This window comes from Rhinopithecus roxellana, unplaced genomic scaffold (genome assembly GCF_007565055.1).
Source record: "Rhinopithecus roxellana isolate Shanxi Qingling unplaced genomic scaffold, ASM756505v1 contig5275, whole genome shotgun sequence".
Lineage (NCBI taxonomy): Eukaryota > Metazoa > Chordata > Mammalia > Primates > Cercopithecidae > Rhinopithecus > Rhinopithecus roxellana.
The window spans coordinates 1588-9340 of NW_022143930.1; the positions used below are offsets into that span (position 1 = coordinate 1588).

The following is a 7753-nucleotide window of genomic DNA, read 5'->3' on the forward strand; positions in this document are numbered from 1 at the left end:
TCCCAGGTGATCAGTGCTGCTAGATGAGAGGCTACATTTTGAGAACAACTAATTCAGACAATGGATGTGTTTTCTCCCCCACTCCCTTTCTTTCTTTATCTTCAAATTTTTGATATCTCCTTTAGTGGATCTTGGTGAGGATCAGATAGATTCATCAGCATTGCCTTTAAAATTAAAAAAAATCAGTGATACTTGAAATAGCAATGCTGGAAATCACAGGTCAGATTTAAAAGGGAAAAGGAAACATCTTGAGCATTACAACCTCTATTTCTTACCTGGACATCTTCACAAATGTTATTCTTGCCACTTCCTCCTCTGCCCGCACCCCCTTTACTATGTATCTCAGTAGGATGCCAATCATTCTGCCCTTTATTCAGAGTCGGACACAAGCCCCAACGTCCATAGCCAGGTTTTCCTTGGTTTCCCAGCAGCCAGTGACTTCTGTAGCATTAGGATTCCTACAGTAGTTATTGTCTACATTTCTCAGCAATTGAATATGTACTGCCTCTTACTATTGGACTGTTTATTCTTAAACGTGTACAGGTATGGAATTATGTCGTCTATATATTATGCATTTGTTTGTCTTCTCCGTCTGATGGTAAGCTCCTGGAGGGCAAGTCTTGCATCCACCGCTTTGCTGGCAACCTGATTGGTAAGCTCCTGGAAGGCAAGTCTTGCATCCAGTGCTTTGCGGCAACCTGATTGCTAAGTACCGTGTTTTAAGCTTAGTTCAGTCTCAAGTGTTTGATGCTGATGAGAGCAGCCACATCTGAAAACCAATAAAGCAACTGCTGGTCTATCCTTTGGGAGCTGACAGAATTTCTTCTTCCAAATACATACACAGTAAATCATAAGCCTAGAATGTTTAAAAAAAAAAAAAAAAAAAAAAAATCTTATGGGCTATGCAATGGCTGCAAAACTATAAGGATTAGAAATGTGAACCCACATTTTATCCAAATTAGGGCAATTTAGAGGTGGTAGTGTAAAGAATAGCTTGCTGTAACATATGCCATGCTGATACAGAATTGGCTTTTGCCTTGTCAGAATTAAATTGTGCTTTCTGTATTGATGGTGGGCACGTTTCTGCAGGTCTCCCCATTCTAAGCTACAACAGGCCCTAAGAGTAGAAGTCACATACCTGAATTAGTTGTGAAGTTGCTTTCAGATCATATCATTGGTTCACTCTTATGAAGGATCACATTAAAATGTCTCTGCATTTGTATCCTTGCAATGCCACAACTGAAAGACAGTTATCTCATAGGTCTTGATTAAATTAGGAGCCTTTTACTGAACACAAGAAATCTACTTTTCAGGCACTGGGCAGATAGCTTGCTAGAAACTCATTTTTTACCTGTGCTAAGATTGAGCTGAGTGCGTGGCTGAAGATACCATATAACATGGACCCTTACTAAGGCATCTAGTCCACCCGCTTGTTATGCAGAGGGTAAAATGAAGCCCAGAACAGTCCATCGCGAAATCTAAGCCGATCATGTGGGAAAGCCGGCATCTCTAGAACGAAAATCTAAGGCTGATTCTCCCACTTTGCCTGAGCAAATATAGTGAGATTACCTAGCAAGGCACGTGTAAATTGCCAGTGCCTATTTCTCTGAACCAGATCTGGTGATCGCAAAGACTGACGTGCCCCTCTAGGTGTGCCTATATACTGCTCCAGAAGAGCAAGCCGAGAAAGGAGTGCTCAAACCTAGAGCACATTCAACCTTTCATATCGATAAAGGCTAAAAAAAAAAAAAAAAAAAGCCCAAGTAAGTGAAAAAGCCGCTTTCGGTCAACGACTTAAGTCTTTACGGCTGTGAGCGCCATGGGCCACAGTAGCTTTCCGTTAACTTCAGATCCGACTGCCGCCCCACTGCCAGAGTTACCTTCCAACATCGTTACTGTTGCACTTTATGCAGTCAAGTGTCCAGCTCCTCAGATGAGCAAGTGGTCGGCCCTAAAAAGGGCCTTTGGGATCGAAACGTGCAAAGCTGGAGCGGCGGCCTAGCCTCCGAAGCCGTACAGTGTGCGCCCCTGGCGCTTGAGCGCGTACACCACATCCATGCTGTGACGGTCTTGCGCTTGGCGTGCTCGGTGTAGGTGACTGCGTCCCGAATCACGTTCTCCAGGAACACCTTCAGCACACCGCGGGTCCTCCTCGTAAATGAGGCCAGAGATCCGCTTAACGCGCCACGCCCCACGCCGAGCTAGACGCCGAATGGCAGCTTGGTGATGCCCTGAATGTTGTCTCTGAGGACCTTGCGGTGGCGCTTAGCGCCCCCTTTGCCTAAGCCTTTTCCACCCTTTCCCCTGCCAGACATGACTGCTACAGCCTGAAAGACAGCTTCTGTCAGGGAAGCACGCTCTTCGCCTGATATCAAGAGTATCGGACCAGATTGAAAACCGAAAGCGCGCCGGCGGAAGCTGTCTCAATTGTCCCCCCCCTCTCGACATTTCGTCATTTCTTTTCTGTTTTTCTCTCCCTCCTCCTCCTCTGCTCAGGTCCCTCCCCCTCTTCCCCCCCCCCCTCCCACCACTACGCATAGTCCCCGGGAGAATTCAGATCCCAACCAGGGGCTTCCGGATTCTGCAGTGGCTTTGGCCCGTGTCTGGTCTGAGGACGCCCGGAAGGCAACTGCACTGAGGCTAAGGGAAAGTTCTTCTGGAGGGAGCCTCAGGTAGAGCAAATGGAGGCCAGAGGCGGGCAGGAGCGCGCCAGCGCAGGATTTAATCCCGACGAGCGGATTCAGAGCCGTGCTTATATAAAGCCGCAGGAAGCGCCGTTCCGACGATGAGGCTAACACCCGAGAGCCGCCTCGAGAGCGGGGCGCCAGGGATCTGTGCGCCAAGGGAGGACGGGAGGGAGTAGGTTCGCCATAATTCCTGACTCTAGGCTCTGTTTTATTGGACCGAGCCACTCTATTTTAGCTCACACGGGGAATTCTGGCCCTGGGAAAACTGATCTCAGCATGCTGCCAAGCTTTCTGGAGTCAGCGAATCCCAACACCTGTCGGTCAAAGCAGTGCTGGAAGAAACAAAACATTCTCCCTCGGTAGAACTGAGGGGGATTGGTCCAGGGCTCCCGCCGATACCAAAATCCAGGTTGCTCAAGTCTCTCATAGAAAATGGCGTAGTATTTGCACATAACTATGCACATCCTCCCGTGTACTTTAAATGGTCTAAATTACTTTGTAACACCAAATCTAATGTAAATGCTGTGTAAGTAATTGTTATGCTGTGTTTTATTTTTACTAGCTTTTGTTGTACTTTTTTTTAAAAAAAATTCATTTGTTTGATATTTCGATCTTGGGAACCCGCGTATACGGAGGGCCTGCTACAGAGAATACTGAGGGATATTGTGCATCCGTTTCTACGCATCCTCTAAATCGGCCTTTGTTTTCAGCCAGGATTTGCCCAACTGTGTCCTTTGGAGGCCCCCACATGGAGCTAGCAAAGTTTGCTAAATCGGGTTTTGCAAGAGGACTATCTGCTCCATCCTGAGAGTAATTACCACAAACTGCCCTATGAAATTGGTTGGGGTTCTTACTGTTAGCATGTTTATTACTTTATCAGGGCTCTCTGTAGGAGAGTCTGTGAGCAAATGTTCTGGTTTCTGCTGAAAGAATCGTGTTTTGTTGGGGTTTTTTTTCCCCGAAAAATATTATTTTTAGAAACTCTTCTGTGCCCTGTTTAATCTCTCCCTTGGATCCACCTCCTATGTGCTCATAAATCGTAAATCTGTATTCAGACTTCTGGACTCGAAACACGTAGATCCACCTCGTGGTTCTTCAGTCAGTTTTAAGCTCAAAACTCAAATCTCCCGAAATCAAAATGTTGAAATTTATCATCTCCAGGGTGTGACTCACGGGGATGAGGGGAGCAATTCTCTCCCTCCCCGCATAAAGCTGGTTCTCCTGTCTGCTCATCTGAACGGTTTCCACTACGCATCACAGCATCTACATGCCTAAACCAACACCCAGCATTGGCATCAGACATCTTCCTCTCCCTTGGCTGCTTCAGGACAGAGAAGAAACATGCTTGCCCTTTTCTGACTCTTTAGTAACTCTCGCCGAATCTCTCACATTATTTTACATCTCTTTACATCTTAGTACTCCCCCCATCTTGGCTGTGTGTTCCTTACTGGCAGTGATTTTTGTTTATTCATTTTTGTAAACTGACACTTAGTTCAGTGTCCAATATAAGCTCAATAATAGTTAATAAAAGGAAAAGTTCCTGCATCTGATTGCTTTTAAACACCGTTAGAAAAGACATAACCAAATTGCAGCATGATAAAACAACCACAAAACAAGGCTGAGAGGAGTGGTGATTTCTGGTGTCAGCGGGCACAGGACCCTGGGCAGAATCAGAGATACGGGGTCTATTCAGTTCCCTTTTTAAGGGGATCAGGACATGCTACCTCCAAATGTGCCAGTTTCGACTTAAGAATTATTTTCAGCTGAAATAAACAGCTAAAATCCCTTACCTGTTTAATAGCAGATCCTCCTCGCAAATCTCAAATTTTTAACTCAGTTGTCATAAATCTTCTTCAGGACTAGAAGCAAATCTAATCTCAGAGATGAAAAGTAGTCATCACACCCAAATAGACATTGTCACAAGACTCGAATCTTCCATCTATTCTAAGGGACCATTTATCTTTTCAAAAGTCATTTGGTTTTCCATATGTCCTTTATTCCTCCTCCTTTTCCCCTGCTGTTAGTAGATCCCAAATTCTAACCACCCCTTTGAGTTACTCATCTCAGAGTGCTCCCATGTATACACTTTTTTTTTTTTTTTTTTTTTTTTTGATTCAGAGTCTTACTCTGTCACCCAGGCTGGAGTGCAGTGGTACAATCTCGGTTTAAACCCCCAAGTCTGTGGTGTTTTGTTATAGTCCCTCTAGAAACTAATATAGGATTCATGGTCTGCCAAAGTCCCATTCCCTCCTCAGACCGACAATGGATGGTGGGATCCTTTGTGATATGTACTCTGTGAGTTAGAAGTAGCAACTTAGAGCTGTTGAGGACAATACCTTTCCACCCAGTACCTCATCCACTGAATTTTATTTTCAAAGATATAGTCTGAAACTCTCAGAGGGTGAGTGCCTTTCCAGTGTGTCAGAGCCATTAGTGGCTGGGCAGACCACTGAGCATGTAGATTTCTAGGTCAGCGCCCCTCCCCAAAGAATCATACTCCCTGGTTGAACTGAAGCTAAATCGGGTTTTAAACTAGACAGATGCCAACCAACTTAAAATTCGAAAGACACCCAAGACCTGTCCATGGCCCTAGGATTTGAGGACAACCTGTGCATGTCATGGCTATGGCAGTTCAGGGGTCTCTGGCTTAGTGGAATGTCTATGTCCTACCTTCACCCTTCTCACTCTTCCACCCCCATCTGCCCCTCCTATGACAATGGAGTGCTCATTCCCCAAATTCAGCACCGTGAAAGAGAGAAAGGAACACTGGATAGTCTAAGACCTGGTCTTGGCTTGTGTGAGACAGTGGAAGCCTCACTACTTGGTCTTTTCTGGTTTACTGTCAAAAGGTTGAAGCTGGGGCCTTGACTGCCTCCTGTTCTCTGTTCCAGGGATGCTATACAATAGAAGTTTTGGGTCTTGACCATGGAAAGGTCCCACGAATTCTCCACTCAGCCCAGCTGAGCCCCCTGCTCTCACATTGGGTGAGGAAACGATAGGCAGTGCGAACGGGCATATGCACACTCACTGAGGAAGTGCAGCCTGTCTGACCCAATCTCTCTCACCCAGCCTAGGCAGGACACTGTTTCCTTAACTATCAGCAGCTATCTTGGGGATTTCCCCGTGGGGCCAGGGCAACAGAATCTGGTTCTCACTGTGACCATGGTCTGGAAGGACCATGAGGAATTCTCCAGTGCTGTCAGGGTTTCCCATACTGTCACAGACAGTTTAGTAACAGCCTTGACACCTTTTGGTCATAGGACAAAGTTAACACTGCTGCCACTATCCTGTGAAGGCCAAACTTCCTAGGCCCCATAGGAAACTTTTGGAATGTCTTCTTTGGGTTGAGAAACTGGGGCAAAGTAGGACCCAATTTTTTCATGTCAATATCAAAATGTAATCATTTCAGGTGCACAGAGTTCCGCACTTTCAGATTGGTCTTAAAGAAAATCGGCCGGGCGCGGTGGCTCAAGCCTGTAATCCCAGCACTTTGGGAGGCCGAGGCAGATGGATCACCTGAGGTCAGGAGTTCGAGACCATCCTGGCTAACACGGTGAAACCCCGTCTCTACTAAAAAAATACAAAAAAACTAGCTGGGCGAGGTATCGGGCACCTGTAGTCCCAGCTACTCGGGAGGCTGAGGCAGGAGAATGGCGTAACCCCGGGAGGCGGAACTTGCAGTGAGCCAAGATCCAGCCACTGCACTCCAACCTGGGCGACAGAGCGAGACTCCGTCTCAAAAAAAAAAAAAAGAAAGAAAGAAAGAAAGAAAGAAAGAAAGAAAGAAAGAAAGAAAGAAAAGAAAATCGCCGGGCGCGGTGGCTCACGCCTGTAATTCCAGCACTTTGGAAAGCCGAGGCGGGCAGATCACCTGAGGTCAGGAGTTCGAGACCAGCCTGACCAACATGGTGAAACCCCATCTCTACTAAAAATACAAAAAAAAAAAAAAGAAATTAGCCGGACTTGTTGGCGGGCACCTGTAATCCCACCTACTCAGGAGGATAAGGCACCAGGATCGCTTGGACCCGGGAGGCGGAGGTTGCAGTGAGCTGAGATCGCACCATTGCACTCCAAACTGGGTGACAAAAGCAATACTCCATCTCAAAACAACAGAAGAAAGAAAGAAAAGAAAGAAAGAAAAAAAAGAAGGAAGGAAGGAAGGAAGGAAGGAAGGAAGGAAGGAGAGAAGAAGGAAGGAAGGAAGGGAAGAAAGAAAGAAAGAAAGAAAAGAAAAAAAAGAAGAAAGAAAGAAAGAAAGAAAGAAAGAAAGAAAGAAAGAAAGAAGAGAAGGAGGGAGGGAGGGAGGAGGAGGGAGAGGGGGGAGGAGGAAAGAAAGAAAGAAAGAAAGAAAGAAAGAAAGAAAGAAAGGAAAAAAATAAAAAATAAATAAAAAAAGAAAGAAGGAAAGAGAGAAAGAGAAAGAAAGAAAGAAAGAAAGAAAGAAAGAAAGAAAGAAAGAAAGAAAGAAAGAAAGAAAAAGAGAGAGAGAGAAAGAGAGAAAGAAAGAAAATCAAGTAAAGAGCAATTCACATTCTCTTGAAAATACTCATTACATCCAGCCTAGTTCCAGGGAAGCCCTGCCATGAAACTGGTATTGTTACTTAGACTTAGGGTCCTTTGATCAGAGTTGATGATGTCCTCAGCTAAGTCAATGCTAGGAGTGGACAGAGATGAAGTGATGGATGTGACAGAATTGTAGAATGTAGATTTAATAAGATTTGGTATTTTAGGGCGGGGCATGATGGCTCATGCCTCTAATCCCAGCACTTTGTGAGGCCAAGGTGGGCCAATCACATGAGGTCAGGAGTTCAAGACCAGCCTGGCCAACACAGTGAAACCTCCTCTCTACTAAAAATACAAAAGTTGGCCAGGCACGGTGGCTCATGCCTGTAATCCCAGCACTTTGGGAGGCCAAGGCTGGGGGATCATGAGGTCAGGAGATGGAGACCATCCTGGCTAACACGGTGAAACCCCGTCTCTACTACAGATACAAAAAATTAGCCGGGCGTGGTGGCAGGTGCCTGTAGTCCCAGCTACTCAGGAGGCTGAGGCAGGAGAATGGCGTG

At 45.8% G+C, this 7753-nt stretch overlaps 1 pseudogene across 1 annotated transcript; it reads right to left on the reverse strand.

The window, feature by feature from the left end:
* Window positions 1-1315: 1315 nt before the first annotated feature.
* Window positions 1316-2328, reverse strand: LOC115896134 (annotated as a pseudogene). The gene has a single exon (XR_004056087.1). The product of XR_004056087.1 is annotated as a histone H4-like (transcript).
* Between the last annotated feature and the right edge of the window lie 5425 nt (window positions 2329-7753).